Genomic DNA, 18467 nt, shown 5'->3' on the forward strand with positions numbered 1-18467 from the left:
GACCTTGACCTAATAATTATTTTTTAAAAAAACAAAACATTTTCACCTGGTCAAAATGATAAGACCATTGATAATTTATCTAACAAAAGACAATTATAAATTACTAAAAATGGTCTCAGTATTTAGTATAGCTTCCATTATTACGAATTACTTCAAAAATTCTTTTCGGCATGCTTGCGACTAAGGTTTTTATCAGTTGTGAAGGAATTTTATCCAGTGTACTGAAAACTGAATCAGAAAGTTCCTTTATCGAATCATACTGGGTTCCATCCTTGAACACTTCTTTTGCCATCAAAGATTTTCAATGGGATTGAGGTCCGGAGAACATGCTGGATGATCTAACAATTCTATATTATTTGAAGAAAAGTATTCTCGTGCTTGTCGAGAAGTGTGTATCGCAGCGTTGTCTTGCTGGAAAATCCTATTTCTTCCACACAGACGTGGACCTTCAGTCCTGATAGAATCATTTTCAAGCATTGAAATGTACTTCAATGATGTTAGCCGGCCTTTCACTACTTGCAACTTGAGTGTCCCAGCTGATGAGAAAGCACCCCAGATCATTAAAGACCCTCCTCCACTATGCCCAGTTGAAAAAGTCTCTTTGGGCAAAGTTTTATCATGCCAATAGTGTTGAAATCCATCTGGACCATCTAGATTAAACTTTTTCTCATTGGAGAAAATTACATTTTCCCACTTCTCTTCATCCCAAGTCTGGTATTTGGCGGCATATTTAAGTCGGTTAGTTTTGTGCTGTTCAAGAAGACGTCGTTTCTGCAGTCGCTTTAAATGATTAAAACCCTCCATTTTCAGATGCCTTCTGATGGTTTTAGGACTACATTCTGCTGCTCTTTGGCTTTTCAATCGACTTGAGTTCATACTGGAGTTTTTTTTTTTTAACTTCTTCTGATACGGCGATCCAGTGATGGGGTTATTTTTTTTGGTTGACCTGGACTCTTTTTGTGCCCATATTGATCTGTATTTCTTAAAAAAATTGACCGTTTTGCTACGATTCACTTCGTTTGCAATGGATCTATGGGAGAGTCCACCCCTATTAAGTTCAAAGATCCTTCCTCTCTCAAACTTTGATAATGGTTTCCCTTTTGCCATTTATAATTTAGTAAGATGGGTTTTTTTTTTGGTTTTTTTTATCCACTAACAAGTTGCTTTTAGTAACATAGAAAGCTTTTCGTATTCATTTTTTCAAAACTAGCCGATTTTATTAAAGTGGTCTTATCATTTTGACCAGGTGAAAATGGTTGTTTTTAAAAAAATAATTATTAGATCAGGGTTAAGGTTTCGAATGAAGCAGATTTCATTTTTTCCATCATATTTTCCCTTTTGGCCATTTGTTTGATTAAAAATTCCATATTATACGTAAATATAGGAGATATAATAGATAATAAGATTTGAAAAGAATGTGAACCCCCTTAAAAGTCATTAAATTTTTTTTTTTTTTCAACTTTCTTAAGCGGTCTTATGATTTTGAGCAGGACTGTATATTCCTCGTATTTTTAAGATGATTATAAAAAAAAAAAAAAAAAAAAATGAAAATTGATGAGGTGGAAAATTAAAGAAAATAAAAAATAGAATTTGATTAAAACAATCGTAAAGCACAGAATTCAAAAGAGAGGTAATTTTCCGTTTTGCTTTAAACAAGATGGCGGAAAATTTTCGCCCGCTAACACGATTAAAGTTGTTTTGTTTAATAATTCGGTAATATTCGGATAATTTCGGCTGCATAATTTGCAAGCTAACATTGTAACTTATTAGAATTGACAAAAAAAAAAAAAAAAAAAGCAGTGAAAACCATTGATTTTTATCTGAAAACTTCATTTATCGACTACAAATCTCGTCCCAATTCTGTAGAAGCGCCTTATTATTAAATAATTAATACTTAAACAATAATTAAATTCAACAAAATTTAACAATAACTTTAAAAATTCTTTAACAATAATTACGACAGTTTTAATAGCCAATCAAATTACATTCTTACAGACGGTGTACCCCCAAATATGTCCAAGTATTTGCCTTATATTTTGGTTTATCTAAACTGCAAGAGGATACTTTACTTATCTACTGCCACTACTACTAACATTATTATGTAAGAATGCATGTTGGGAGGGGGCGGTAGTAGGTATTCGAACGTTCAGAGAGGTGGGGATGACGTTTGCCGGAGAAGGTTTGGAAATCCTACTCTAAATTGAGATAAATAAATAAAATAAATAAATAAATAAATAAATATACACACACACACACACACACACACACACACACACACACATATATATATATATATATATATATATATATATATATATATATATATATATATATATATATATATATATATATATATATAATTATTCCAATACAAAGTTTCCCTTTTGGGGGAGCTGGATTTCCCCTTGCATTAAAAACGGACCTTTATCCTTGTAGGGAGGTAAGTAAAAAAAAAAAAAAGAAAAAAAAAGTCCGTCAAGCAACAAATATGCTCTACTTTTCTTTTATCAAGAGAACGATGTTGAACTGATTCGATATTTCCCTCAGAAAATGTTTTCCCTCCCTTCCTTTTGCTGGGTAAGTCTACGTTTCTATTTTTAAAAGATCCACACACACACACACATACGTTCTCCAGCGTCTGATTCATCGTGACGTCACTCAAAGCTATGATATGACGTCACCACCCTTTATGTTCCCCCTTCCCCATGTTTCCGCGTATAGATTTTTTGGCAACTAACGTTAATATCAACAAGTATTCCCGAAAGAAACGAGCACTATATATTATGAAAAATATACGAAGGGGATAATTGCTAGTTTCTTATGTGCCAGTCCAGAGTTCAACCTAATAAAAAAAAAAAATGCAAGAAAATTTAGTGCTTGTTAAGATAAATCGACAGAGCAATTAAAAAAAATATATATTGTTTTTGCTTAAAACGACATTACGTACCTAATCCTCCTGACAAAATAATAATATAGTAATATATCCAAAAATTACGAAAAATCATTAAGTAGACAGTTAGGGGTTTTATTACTGTACACAGATTCGAAAAAGTTATCCAAAAACAAATACATCACAAATAAATGTTATCAAAGGCAAGATAAGTTACTTTTCTATCTAACTGGATATTTTTTTAGTGTTTTTATTTTATGTAACATGTTTATTACGTTCGAAAAAACAGTGTTTACCGATGCATTGGAAAATTTAAAATGGCGCCCGACTCTTTCTTTGACACGGTAAGTTTGGGAAAAGGGGTTATAAAAAAAAAAAATAGACAAAATACTGTTAGAAACTTGCTCAATATATGTTACCATGACATAGGCTGACATATATTCGGTGGGGTTTTAACAGTATTTTGTATATATTTTTAATTTTTAACTTATTTTCCCAAACTTACCGTGTTAAACAAAGAATCAAGCGCCATTTTAAATTTTCCAATACATACATCGGTAAACACTGTATGTTTTTCGAACTGAATAAACATGTTACATTGAATAAAAACACTAAAAAAGTATCCAGTTAGGTAGGAAAGTAACTTATCTTGCTTTTGATAACATTTATTGGTTATATATTTGTTTTGTTTTTTTTTGTTTTTTTTGACAACTTTTTTGTGTCTGTATAGTAATACAAACCCTAAAGTTATTTCTAATTAAAAATAATTTTTACAAAGAATTGGGTAAAATTGCATTTTTTTTTAGGCAGGGGACATAAGTCTGAAACAAATATTTTAGATTACTTGTTCATGGCTTTAATTGTTTATAGCGACAGACTTTTTTTTTTTTTTACTTTAAACACGATAACAGTTGTTTTAGGTACGTGCAAAATTAATGCCGATGCTCAAAAATTCACCAAAAAAAATCAGGAAATCAACCAATTTTAATGCAAGTTTCAGTATTTATCAAATAATTATCACGAAATATAATCAAAACATTATTTTTATTTGAATCTTAGTGGAAATGCATTATTTTGTCTAAACAAAAAAATACCTTTACTAAAGTTATGGTTTTCAGTATAAAAAAAAAAACTGCATAAATTTATTTTTATTTTTTTATGAAAAAAAGCATCGTAAATTATAACTATTTTAAAAAAATGTAATTTTTTACAGGAACATTAAGAAAAAAGCCCCCCCCCCACATATATCGAATTCATTAATACGGATTTTACCGTATTAATGAATTCGATATAACTCAAAGAAAAATTAATTTCTCAAACTACTGATATTATCATTGAATTAAGCACTGTTTATTTAATATTCTCACACAAAAAAATTATAATGGCAAAAAATATTTCTATTTTTTTTTTTTTTTTTTTTTTTTTTTTAGATTACGGGTTTTGCATAATTTTTATATGTAAGATTTTAATATTTTCCTTGCTTGCATGAATGTGAAACTTTCGGCATATCATAATTTTTATACAATCTTGAAAAAAAAAAAAAAAATTAAACCAGTAACAGAAAAATAATTAAATTAAAAAAAAAAAATGGTAAAAATGCTACAAACGTTCAGGATATGAATGTACGAATGCACGTCTGGGGGAGGGGGAGGCGGAAAGAAAACCAGCACCCTCTACCTCCTATTTGGAACTTCCATATAATCCATGTTTATAAAACTTCCGTTTGTTGTAATTTTGCAAAAGGCAGAATCCCTCGCTTTTGGGGGCTGATTAAGTTATTTTTTGTGCAAACAAGGTGTTTTTTTTTTTTTTTATCTTAGAACTTCACTTTCCTAATTATCTTTGAAATAGACCCAGAAATCTAATATTTATCTTTTAAAGGATTTTTACAATAAATTTATTTAACTACAAAATTTAGCCGAATTGTTTTCACGGCAAGCTAACCAGCTTGCCGTGAAAACATTTTTCATAACTTTTGTTTTTTGTTTTTACATGTACAATGTACATGTAGATAGATAGATAGATAGATAGATAGAGAAAAACAATTCTCAACCTATATACTCAACTTTTTTTCACGTATGCAAATATTTTTTTAACTTTAATCTCTAATCTTTCAAATACAATCAAAAAGTAGTCGGAAACCTACAAAAAAATTATGATAAATCGGCTTTCAAAACTAGGTCCTCCTATCTTTATTCGGCCATTTTTGCACGTACCTATGTTCTACTCGACGAATTTTCATAATTGTTGGATATATTATTATTTTCAATATAACGTTTGCTTGAAACGGTAAATTTAAAAAATCGATTTGTCGACTATATCTTAACAAGCACCGAAAATTCCTCATGATGTGCGCAGTCGTCACGGAACGAAGAAGATGTCATATTCCAGAAATCACGTAAATTGATCAAGTAGTTTTTTTTTTTTAAACTAAGAAAACCAATCCGCCACGTTCAACAAATAAAAGGAGACAACTCAATTCGAATTACCGAGATCAAAATCACCCTCGTAATGGCTACGTTTAACTAATAAAATTGCTAAAAATCGTTCAAAAAATGATTTTCTACAGAAAAAAAAATTACCGTTTTTTTTTGTTTTTTGTTTTTTTAATAAAGGAGGTGAAAACTCGGCATTTTAGGTGACTTCTTTAGACTTTGACGGAAATTGTCGAGAACTAACTTCGTATTTTTCCGGCAATCCGTTTCTGTTACGGATGAAATTCTTCTGTGTTCATTATGTTATTAACTAAATCGACAAGTTTTTCAAGTAAAAATAAAGGAATAATAATAAAAAAAAAAGCTGAGGTGTGAGTTTATTTTTAAACAATTCACGCACACGGCCTTCCCGAGGTGACGTCACTGAAACATTCTTATAGTATGACGTCACTGCTATTTATGCCTTCCACTTCTCTTAAATGGCGTTTCCGTGTACAGTCTTGGCGGGTATTTTCTAGGGTACTTAACAGAAAAAAAGGGTTAAAAAAAAGCAAACAAATATACAAAAATAAATAAAAAATAAAAATAAATGGTAAATGTTTCGTTTAGGTCCACCTCCACAATTTTCTTTAAAATGACAACATTTATAGGTTTTCAACTATGCTGAATACGAAAATCGCATTGAAATATTGCAGAGATAAGTAGTTATCAAGATAGAAAAAAATGCATTATGCACGGTAATTTTGGCGGCCATCTTGGTTTTTTTCCTTCGTGTAAAATTCTGATTGCTTAGGGCACGCGCGCATGCGCGTAAAAAAATGGCCGCCAAAATTACCGTGCATAATGCATTTTTTTCTATCTTGATAACTACTTATCTCTGCAACATTTCAATGCGATTTTCGTATTCAGCATAGTCGAAAACCTTTAAATGTCGTCATTTTTAAGAAAATTGTGGAGGTGGACCTAAACGAAACATTTACCAAATAAATAAATAAATGTTACCAAAGGCAAGATAAGTTATTATACTAGTATTTTTGTCTGTTTTAAAACTTATTTTAAAGTACCCGTTTACTTTAATATATATAGAAGTGGTGCCAAGAAGACGCCACGTTAGAAAAAAATATCGACAAGTGACAACGTGAAGCCTCGAAAACCGCTCCCAAATCACAAATTAAACAGAAATGCAGCTAATAAAATATACAGTTTGGTCGAATTTTATTTCTTTTTTTACAAGGAAGTCATCACTTATAAAGGCCCGGAGGCCACTCGGGGATAAGGGTTATTGCGTAGTAATCGCTAGTAATGGAGATCTGACAAAGTGTCTTACTTAAGGGGGCGGTTTATCAGGAATTTGTTTATGTTGGATTTGAAGACATCCAAGTTGTAGTCAGGTGGGAAACAGGCAAACGGAAGAGAGTTCCACAGGCGTGCACTTTTAAGAAAGAAACTTTGTTCATGGAATCTACGTTTTGATTTAAGCACATATAAAGATAGGGGAAAATTACTGACAGTGGTTTCAGCTAGATGGGTGTTTATCGTGAAAGATTGGCGAGGGGGGGACCAGAGATTGGAGCTCAGACGAGTACTTCCCATGGAAATAACGATAAAACAATGACAGGCTCGCAACGTCTCTTCTGTGGGAGAGAGGTTGCAGGGAAGAGAAAAGGGGCATCTATTTTGTAAGTCTATTTTGTATTCTGTCAAGGCTGTTTTTAGTAGCTCCTGCCCAGATATGACAGCAGTACTCCATCCTTGGATGTACTTGGCTCTTGATAGAGAATTGCATCAGTAGTGAGATATCTTCTGGAGCGGTAGAAAGATCCCACCATTTTTCCAGCGACTTTGGCAACAGATTTGATGTACGTGTTCCATTTAAAATCAGAAGTAAAGGTCAATCCCAGTAGCTTGTCAAAACATGGAGCCTCCCCAAGACGAGAGCCATCCACTTCAATTGATGCCAGATGGAGATCAGAGCGTTGATGATGCAAAGAGAGAAGCTTGTAATTTTTTGAAAACAATGATTAGCTGTATTTCTGTTTTGCTTTTACACAATTTTTTAAGCTTTACGTGATCACGTGATACCCATCGCGCCCATTGCACCCGCTGGTTGGAAAAAGCGCCAAGATGGCCAACTTAAGGCTTGGTTTGCGACAAGAAAAACAGATCTGGAGATCATGTCCGGTCCTCGCGTTTTTGATGTCCGTCACTGGAACCGTGAATGGCTGGACCATGCTGTTGACTCTGCTGCTGCCTGACAGGGGTGAATGGCTTTGACGTGAGATGCGGTTAACACCATTCCGGATGAATGCAGGTACAGTTACACGTAGTAGGTATATGTGATACAATCTATTTTTTTTTAATTTTAATACAATATAAAAAAATAAAAAAATGAAACACAAAAAAATTTATCCATGGGGATAGAAGGGTAACTTATCTTGAGTTTAGTAACATTTATTTGTTAACTAGATGGTCGTAGGTTCGATTCTTGGTTGGGGGTAGGTTTAATCTCGCTGCACTGATGAGCTGCGATATACCAGAACAGTCTGTCTGTGGATATATATATATACATATATATATATATATATATATATATATATATATATATATATATATATATATATATATATGTGTGTGTGTGTGTGTGTGTGTGTGTGTGTGTGTGTATGTGTGTGTGTGATATCTATTGGAGCGGTAGAAGGATTCCACCATATATGTGTGTGTGTGTGGGTGTGTGTACAAATTATTTATATAAAAACTATATAATACATATTTCAGAGACTTACCATGGTTTCATTGCAGTGGATCTGTCTTTTATAATGCTTTAAAAAAATCCAGACAAATCATCAGCGATTCGTGAAAGTGATTTTCGTTTTGAACGCTATTCTTCGACTTGATTTTCCTTTTTGAGTCACTGATGATTTGATTAAACGCAAAAAAAAAAGAAAAAAAAAGAAAAAAAAAAGGTAATTTTTTTTCCCGTAATATTTATTGTTTGGGGCTCAAATCAAGTTCCCAAATCTCAGTAACCTGTATATCAAATTTCGAGTCTGTAGACTAAAAATTGACAGAGTTATTGCGTAGGGAAATGTACACAGACACACACACAGACACGTTTACTTATATATATATATATATATATATATATATATATATATATATATATATATGTATTTTTTTAACAATCAATTTTAATACCTTTTAAATGGTATTTTATTGATAATTGTACCAATATTAACCTCGGTTTAGCTCGATGAGAATTCAGAGCAATATAATTTATATAATCAGAAAAAACAACACCTTTTATTTAGTAGTACACAATTTTTCTGATTATATAAATTATATATATATATATATATATATACTTATTGAATCATATTTCGCTATTTATTTACGCCAATCCTTTAATTTATAAAGCTCGATGTAATTACAGGGCATATACAAATAAATGACAAAAGTCTATGTTGACCATCTTATCATTTATTTCTTCAAGTATGTTGACATGCACAATTCTTGACAGCACCTGTTTCGTAGCACAGAATCACTCATGTAATAATTATGCCACCTTTGGAATTTACTCCGCCCTTAAGTCATCAGAAGAAAAGGAACTCATTAAGTTTAAAAGAAAATAAAAGAATATGGCCATGATTACAAAATCCGAAAGATGGAAGAAAAGTTGCAATTATTTTTCAATGTGTCAGGCCATCTTCAATTTTAATGATGAGTTAAGGGCAGAGTAAATTAAAAAAATTGACATAATAATTACATGAATGATTTTGCATCACAAAACAGTTGCTGTCAAGAATTGTGCATATGAACGTACTTGAAGTAATAAACGGTAAGATGGTCAATCTTGAACTTTGAAATATAGAATTTTGTAAATAGTCATCCACATACAGTACTGTTTCGCTGTTTCACAGCTCATCAGTGCGGCTAGACAAGCAACTACCTCAAGCATGGATTGAAACCCAATCGCCCAAGCAACAGTCAGAGCTTCTAACCATTGTGCTATATGGCTGCTGCTATGCGGGCAGTGAATTAACAATGTTTTGACCTAAGCTCAATTTGTTTACACAAAGAGCATCGCTTCTTACGCAAATGGTAATTTGTATTTTACTTCTCAAATGCTCAACCTAAGATAGGGAGCATTATAGCCACAGCTCATCAGTGCAGCTCATCAGGGCAGCTCATCAGGGCAGCTAGACAAGCAATTACCTCAAATCAGGATTAAAACCCGATCGACCAAACGACCGTCGGAGCTTCTAATATATATATATATATATATATATATATATATATATATATATATATATATATATATATATATAATTTAAAGGAGATTAGAACAATAGTTTAAAGAGCTAAGTGTATTTTAATGTAACAGTGAAATTACTAGTTTAATTAAAATACAGGAAATATAAAGTGCTCGTTGTAATTTAGATATATAATAAGCTCGATAGTTAAATGTCCTAGAGCTAATTCAATATTAAGTAATGTGATTGATAATTTAAAATTTAAAAATCAGATTATAATTAAATTAAAAATCCGTTTCATAAGAAGGAACAATATAGTTTTTTAATAAGCAAGGTCTCCTCGTCAGCAAATTTTGAAGGGTTTTTATTGAATTTAAAAGACATCATAAATAAACCTAGCATTAAAAGTAAGGCAGATGAATCTTTTAATGTTTCGCTTTTTGAAATCAGGAACTATGGTTAAAATACTCATTTAGATGTTTGCTATAGCTTTTTATCTTATTGAATAGCAAACATCTAAATGAGTATTTTAACCATAGTTCCTGATTTCAAAAAGCGAAACATTAAAAGATTCATCTGCCTTACTTTTAATGCTAGGTTTATTTATGGTGTCTTTTAAATTCTATAAAAACCCTTCCAAATTTGCTGACGAGGAGACCTTGCTTATTAAAAAACTATATGTAATTATTGTACATAACTTGATGTATACTACAATAAAAAGCATTGTTTTCCGAAACGATCGTACAGATAATTGATTTTGTTATTGTTCCTTCTTATGAAACGGATTTTTAATTTAATTATAATTTGATTTTTAAATTTTAAATTATCAATCACATTACTTAATATATATATATATATATATATATATATATTTCTGTGGAAATATGTTTTTTTATTCAATTATATCTCACCTTTTATTTATACCAATCATTTAATTTATGAAGCTCAATATAATTACAGAGCATATAACAAATAAATGACAAAAGCCTATGTTTCAAATTTCATGATGTTGACCATCTTGCAATTTATTCCTTTAAATACGCTGACACTCACCATTCTTGACAGCACCCGTCTAGGTGCTATTTTTTCTGAAGAGTTAAGGGCAGAATAGATTCATTGATTGATAACCGTTGCTGTTTCTTCTACTTCTTCAAAAAGAAAAAAAAAATGGACCAAAAAAACTCTGCATTTTCGCAAACCACACCAAACAGTTACTTTTGGGCTGTGTAGTCATCGCTGGTGTAATTCACGACGATTGTTTGAATCTCAGTATCGAAATTTTTGCTTGTTAACTGTACAATTGTGATGAAAATGAGCTTCATCACTCATTATTAGGGTCAAATCCTTTATCACTCATTATTAGGGTCAAATCCTCGTTTTCTTCAAACATGTCTAATATTGTTTGGCAAAAAAACCCCAAAAAAACAAACGTTGGTAATCCCGCCGATTGAATTGTTGGACAGCCATAATTTTGTATGGCTGAAAAGGTTAGGTCGTTAAGCAAGATTCGCTGCACAGTGCTCTGACTTATTCCCAGTTGAGCAGAATGTTGCCTAGCAGAGCGCATAGGACTTCGGGTGATTGTCTCTCTTACTTGATCCACATTTCTTGGGGTTCTGGTGGTTCTAGCAAGAGCGAGTGGTTTGGTTTCCAATAATGAATCAGTTGTTCTTAGTGCACTAACCCACCTAAGAATTGGTCCTTAAACTATATCCGATGGTGAGGCCCCAGCTTGCGGGCTTTGGGGAGTGTGGAGCCACACTTTAATTGTCATTGCTCCCAGGTCCACTCTGACCTGGAGTTGTAGTATCTGTTAGTGTCCCAACTATGGGTTGAATAGAAACTGACTTGAAAAAAAACAACAAATATACTCTATTAAAAAATTGTTCTTCAAAATCACTGGATTCGGCATTAAATAACCCGAAAAGGGTTTGTATGCCGTAAAACAAAAAAGTATATATATATATATATATATATATATATATATATATATATATACCAGGTTATAGGTATCCAGAAGGGATAACTCAGGAATTTAACAAAGTTAGAGAGAGCGAGAAAGGGAGACTAAAAGATAGAAAGATAGATTAATTAATTAAAACTTTTTATTTGCGCAAAGCAAGATAACTGAAGAATGAGGCTACTATGATAGTGACCAGATTTATAAAAGGCAATCTCGGCTGAGGTTAGGCAGTAAGATATTAGTTCACGCTATATTTAAATTTCTGCAGGTTAGCGCAGTCGGAGAAAAAAAAAAGCAAGGAGGGAATTTCAAAGGTAAGCGGTCCAAAGAAAAATGCTATTTGAGTAGAAAATCTATCGGCTTTTAGGGATCTCTATAGTGAAGTGGTGTGATTTTGCTGCTAGTTGGGTATATCTTTGTTCAGAGGTTACATGGACAGTTTGCATATTAGAGCACATAATGTGTAAGTACTTGTAAAACAAGCACTGGATGTAATTTTGTGGTGATGGGACAGAGGCTGGAGATTGTCAAACAGTGTGGACTGGAACATAGCAGATCAGAAATTCTTTTTTTTTTTTTGTTTGTACTCTGCTGTAGATTAGAAATTCTGCTGCAAGATGAAGAGCCTGATGGTTTATTTTTCTCCCTCCCATGCCGGGAAAATATGTCACAAGGTCAGGAAAAACACTCTGGCTTGCAAAGAATGCCTGGACAGCCCCATCGCTGTTCCATGGTAGGAACGTCTCCCGCTATTAGCAATACACTAACCCCATTCTCAAAAGATGAGAAGGTGAAGCTTGAGAGAGTTGACCTCCTAGGACTGCACAGGGCCATAGGACCATACCTAATGCAGCAGGTCAGATATGGCAACACTTGTGGGGATTTATGAGAAAAGTAATACAACTCCCACCTGGATGTTCACTTGTCTATTGTCACAGACATATTAAAAACGCGTCACTATGTGTTGGCCCCACGCACCTATTCGGTCAAAAAGTGAGAAATAATAAAAAATTAATTAGCCAATGGGGCGGGGCATGCTAAAAATAAGATTTGACAACCAACAAAAAATATAAACCCAGGATTTTTGTAAACGAGAAGAAAGAAACATGACACCAAGGACACAGGACACAGGTGCAGTAAGGGGGGGTGTTATCCTGCTTTCACTGTTAAAGCCGAAAAACACTCCTCTCTGTGGTCGCTATTCGACCAAAAAAAAAAAGAAGCAAGGAATAAGTACTCTTTATGAACATTCTCCTTTTTTTCACTCCGTTTCTTCCATCTTACTTAGTATTATTTTGAAAGGTGACAAGACATGAAAATGAACTTTTTTGAATAAGTACGTTAAATCTAGTCTCTTATTGTAGATAAAAGTTATTCAAAACTTTAAATGTTCATAATTTGTCTTGTGTTAAGTGGAGTTTCTATTTCATGGTGTTTTTTATATTGTCATACACGAAACAAGCTATAAACTCCCCCATGCAGAAAGATAGTTTCAAAGCGAAGGTTATCCGTGACGAGCATCACACACGTAAATCATAAACTGACCTTTGGGTGACCTAGACAAAAACGCTGACCTACAATCCGCTTTATCAATCTGCTTTGTTTCAGTTAAAAAAAAAAAAAGGAACGAAAAGAAAAGTAACTTTTATAGATTTACAGAGGCTAGTTTTACTTATGCTTGAAGTTGGTGACCATTAAGAGGCGGGGTTGGGGGGTGACCTGATGTGTCGTAATGCTATAGTTTTGGTTATCAGGAATTACAAAACACAGGTGAAATTTTTTTTAAATTATTTATTTGGCAATTATGGCGTGGTAGATTAACACAAAACCTACCTTTAGAAAATGTTTTTTTGGGGGGGTTTTCAGGTGTGCTGAAAACGAATATCGCATTTAAAGTTGGGGCCGGCAACTAGTTTTCACGATACTGAAAACATACTTTTCTGCGTGTTTCACGTAGTAATGTTACACGGCGGCCATCTTGTATGATGTTACACGGAAGAAATTCTTAGCATGGGTGGGGAGTAAGTTGTACTTTTGTTAAGGTGGAAATCAAATAAAATGTTACCATATTTTTTATTTATTTTTCTTTTCGTTATCTATAATATAAATCTCACCTGTCTGTTTAAATGTATGTATGTATGTATGTATGTATGTATGTATTTATGTATGTATGTTTGTCAAAAACTTTCGACAGAGGCGACAGATTTTTATGTATCGTTTTAAAGCTCAACCCTTCAGATGACAAATATCGAAAAATTGGCTAAAAACATTAATTACTTCACCCTCAACTGGGCACTTTTCTACAAGGAGGGGTCGCTTTTTTCGTCGATATTTTCGAAAGTCACCCCCCCCTTTTCGATTGACTAGCCTTAATTTAAACCATGCTAGTATTAGATAAATAAATATGATCCTTTGAAATTATCGAAGAAGCCATCGAAACAACACGGAAGCTTATGCCACTGAACGTGACCTCATGCACTAAGCTGGCCTAGCAGCTGGGATAAAAAACGGAAAACAATCATTAAGCTTTTGGCTAGGAGCAAAGTGTAGTATCTGTTCTAATACTGCACTTCACCTTTTCTGTCCTCAATCATTGGAGGAGAATTCTTCTACACAGAAATAATGTTTAAGTTTTCCCCTGTTTGGGGAGTTGGATTTTCCCCACATTAAAAACCGATCTTATGCCTAACTCTGTCCTAAGTTTTACGATACCCTTTTTGTTTATTAAATTGTTAGGTGAAAGTACAGAATAGTTACAAAACACCCGACAGCCCGGTAACATAAATGCATAAGTACCAAAAAAGTAAGTTTTAATATCGTTTTCAGCTAAATCCATGACAAGCGGCACTTGATTAAATGGTTTCTTTTATTGTCACTAGTCGTAATCACGTGATTAAAATTTTACCATAATAAAAATTATGTGGCAAAAGAGTCATGAGAACCAAGACTCCTAACAAATGGTTCCCCAGTTCGATACAAAACACCTGACGAAGGTCGGAGGGCAAAACGGCCGAAACGTTGTGACAATAACAACCAAGATGAGGAAGTCAGTCCGACAATCTCAATCAAGGAATTTTATGTTGAGGTTTTAAGGAATTTCAGGAAGAGATTCTGTTGGAAGAGGGTAGCCACTTCTTAAATCGGATCAGTGGCATTTTCACCAGGACAATGCACCAGTTCACAACTCTATCCTTGTCACGAACTATTTGACCAAGATGGGCATCAAGACAATTCCTCATCCTCCCTATAGTCCATACTTTGCTTTCTGCGACTTTTGATTATTCCCTTAGGGAAACCTTAGGAGCTGTCGTTATGAGGCAATAGAGGAGATGAAAGAGGCTGTGACGAGGGTCATTGACATGCTCACACGAGGACGCCCATAGGACCTTCCAGAAGTTGTTGGTACGGTACAACAAGTGCATTGTAGCCGGAGAAGATTACTTCGAAGGGGACTAAAGTTTCATGTGTGGACTATTAACAAAAGTACCCATGCGAAAAATGTCTGGAAACTTATTGAAGGCACCTTATATATATATATATATATATATATATTTGGTAAAACTGGTAATTAGTAAAAACCCGAAGACAGTGCTCAATACTATTGCAGAGACAGAGCAAATATGTGTTTTATTTTTTATTTCCGTTTTAAACAGATAAAATGGTAATAAAAAAATAACACACACACACACACACACACACACACACACACACACACACACACACACACACACACACATATATATATATATATATATATATATGTTGTTGCATATTTGTGGAAATAACCAAACTTTCGACCCCCCACCCGTAATTTATTAGAGAGAAAAAAAAACAAAAACAAAAAAACGTCCTGACGACAATGATAATGTTTTCGTGTTTATAAATATAATTAGAAAATTAAAAGACAAAAAACAACGAAACACAAAAAAACTACTTATTTTTTATTTCAATGCACCGAGACTTTATTTACTCACGTCTTGGCGGAATGTTTGTAAAGCAGCAACGATTTTATTACCGTTTCCACAGCCAACAACAGGTGGGTGAGCAAGTTGTAACTGAACAACTGCCAACGAAAATAAAGTCATTACAACAGCCCCCTTCCCTCCCCTCCCTCTCTCGCCATCCAAGAAGGCGAAAAACAACCATTGTGAAAACGTAATGCGATACCATCGTGTAATTATGATGGGTTGTTGTTGACGGCAATCATCTAAGTTCACCAAACTCTTAACGACACCTTCTCTGGCTATGTTCAACCCACTTCAAAGCTGTGATAACACACACACACACACACACACACACACACACACACACACACACACACACACACACACACACACACACACACACACTTCCTCACGCACGGATGCACGCACGCACGCGCATACACGGACTCACGCACACACAAGCACACACATAAGCACACACAAGCACACACACAAGCACACGCACGCTCACACACACACACGCACACAAAGATACATACACATACGCACACAAAGATCCGCCCACACACGCACACACACATATATACAAACATTCATACACACACACACGCACACATCCATATACATGCACGCAGAGAAACATACGCCCAAAACACATGTACACACTGACTGCCCCATTCCGGAGATAGCACATTCATGAGAATTAAAAATTAAAAACATAATTAAGAATATTTACTACTGTAATTCTAAAATTTGATAAGTAATGCTGTGTTTATCAAATAAATGACAAATTCTTTGATTATAAAAACAATCGCTTTTATTTGACAAATTGATGTCTGATATGCAGCAGGAGAGAGATAGCGGAATAGTGTGGCGAACGGGAGGCGGAATTCGACATAAGGCAAGTTAAGCCAACTTTTTTCGAATATTTTCAGGGATAATTACAACGGTACCCAAAGGACATGACGTCGTAAGGTTTTACATATTTGATAAAGGGAAAATAACTTGGTGTGCTCGCGCCATGGGGATGATCTGGAAAAGGTGTTACGTCCTGACCTCTGTAACTAGCTTCCCGTTTGTTAAAAGCCGATAAAACAATATGCACATCCATTTAGATCAAGGGGACAATATATCGTCTGCTTGACGGGTCTACTCTTCGAGTTCTCGGCGTATTTAGTGCCAATATTTTCATCTTCCTTAATTCTCTCCTGAGAATTGATTATCTGAACTAGAATCAATGTGCTGTAATTATACGTTGTATACAAATAGAAAAAAAAACGACACATTTTTTATACACGTAGAAACAAAGACTCGAAACACTGAGCTGAGTAAGATCTGATTCCAGCTGATTAACAAATCTTCCCTCGTGGCGAAACTCTCTCTCTCTCTCCCTCTCTCTCCACACACACACACACACACACACACACACACACACACACACATATATATATATATATATATATATATATATATATATATATATATATATATATATATGTATATAAAGAGAGAGTACATATTTTGTTATAAAATTTAAACAGATTGTTCTGAACGTTAACACCTCTAGTGTAGACAATGTCAATCATGTTAATCCGACCTTTTCACCTATCAATCTCGATTCCATAAACAACCTGGCCCGCTGATGTGCGCTGACATTTTGAGAGGACACATCATCAGCTTGATTTCATTTGACTCCCCAAAAAACAAGGAAATACGGATGGAAGGTTTTTAAATAAATTGATCTCAAGAGCTTCCCAAAATAGCTCTCATCATTTTGCCATACATACAGCGCCTAGTATTCACAAATGGTCACCCATCTAGTACTGAGCAGGCTTAACATTGCTTAACTTGGGTGAATGAGAGTCAGTGTGTGAACGTGATTATAAAAAAGTTGATGAATATGAACGAAACTATATTTTTGTTTCATAAAATACGTATCAATATTTTGGTCTCAGTCCTACCGAAATAGATTTTTTATACGTTTTGGTTAGAAAACTATACCCGTCAGTGGTATAGGGGAAAATTGCATTATATGTAAGATTCTAAAGAATTCACGCCGAGAAATATGGACAGAACCACCTCAGCAGGAATCAACCACCTCAGCAGGAATAACCTTCTTAGTGACACACAATATGGTTTCCGCTCTGCAAGATCTACCGCAGATGTGCTGACGGTTATATCCCACAGGATTAGTGAATCTCTTGACAAAGGCTTCCTTTCTAGGGCAATTGCTCTTGACATATCAAAGGCCTTTGACAAAGTATGGCATAAGGGTCTACTTCACAAGATTTCCAGCTACGGTATAACTGGAAATGTTTTCTCAATCATTAAATCATTTCTCTCCGATAGGCTCATAAGAGTAGTGGTAGATGGACAAAAATCGGAGGCCTGCAATATAAATGCTGGAGTCCCTCAGGGGTCAATCCTGGGCCCAACTCTCTTCCTGATCTACATCAATGACCTCCCTAAACACATACTTAAATCATTCGTTGACATCTATGCTGATGACACGACCATCTACGGCAACACATCAAAGGCTGTAAATGACGAAGTTCTCTCGGATTCTCTCTCCTCTGATCTCGAGCGCGTGGTTCAGTGGGGGAAGATGTGGCTAGTTACCTTTAATGCATCTAAAACCAAACTCCTATCCTTACATCATCAACGCTCTGATCCCCAGCTGGCATCAATTGTGATGGATGGCTCTCGTCTGGGTGAGGCCCCGTGTTTTGACAAGCTTCTGGGTTTGACCTTTACTCCTGATCTGAAATGGAACACGTACATCAAGTCTGTTGCCAAGGTCGCAGGAAAGATGGTGGGATCCTTCTACCGCTCCAGAAGATATCTCACTACTGATGCAATTCTCTATCTATATAAAAGCCAAGTACGACCAAGGATGGAATACTGTTGCCATATCTGGGCAGGAGCTGCCAAAAACAGCCTATCATGCCTTGACAGAGTACAAAATAGACTTCGTGGTTTAGTGGG

This window comes from Euprymna scolopes, chromosome 40, assembly GCF_053919585.1.
Source record: "Euprymna scolopes isolate OS-2025 chromosome 40, ASM5391958v1, whole genome shotgun sequence".
Classification (NCBI taxonomy): Eukaryota; Metazoa; Mollusca; class Cephalopoda; order Sepiida; family Sepiolidae; genus Euprymna; species Euprymna scolopes.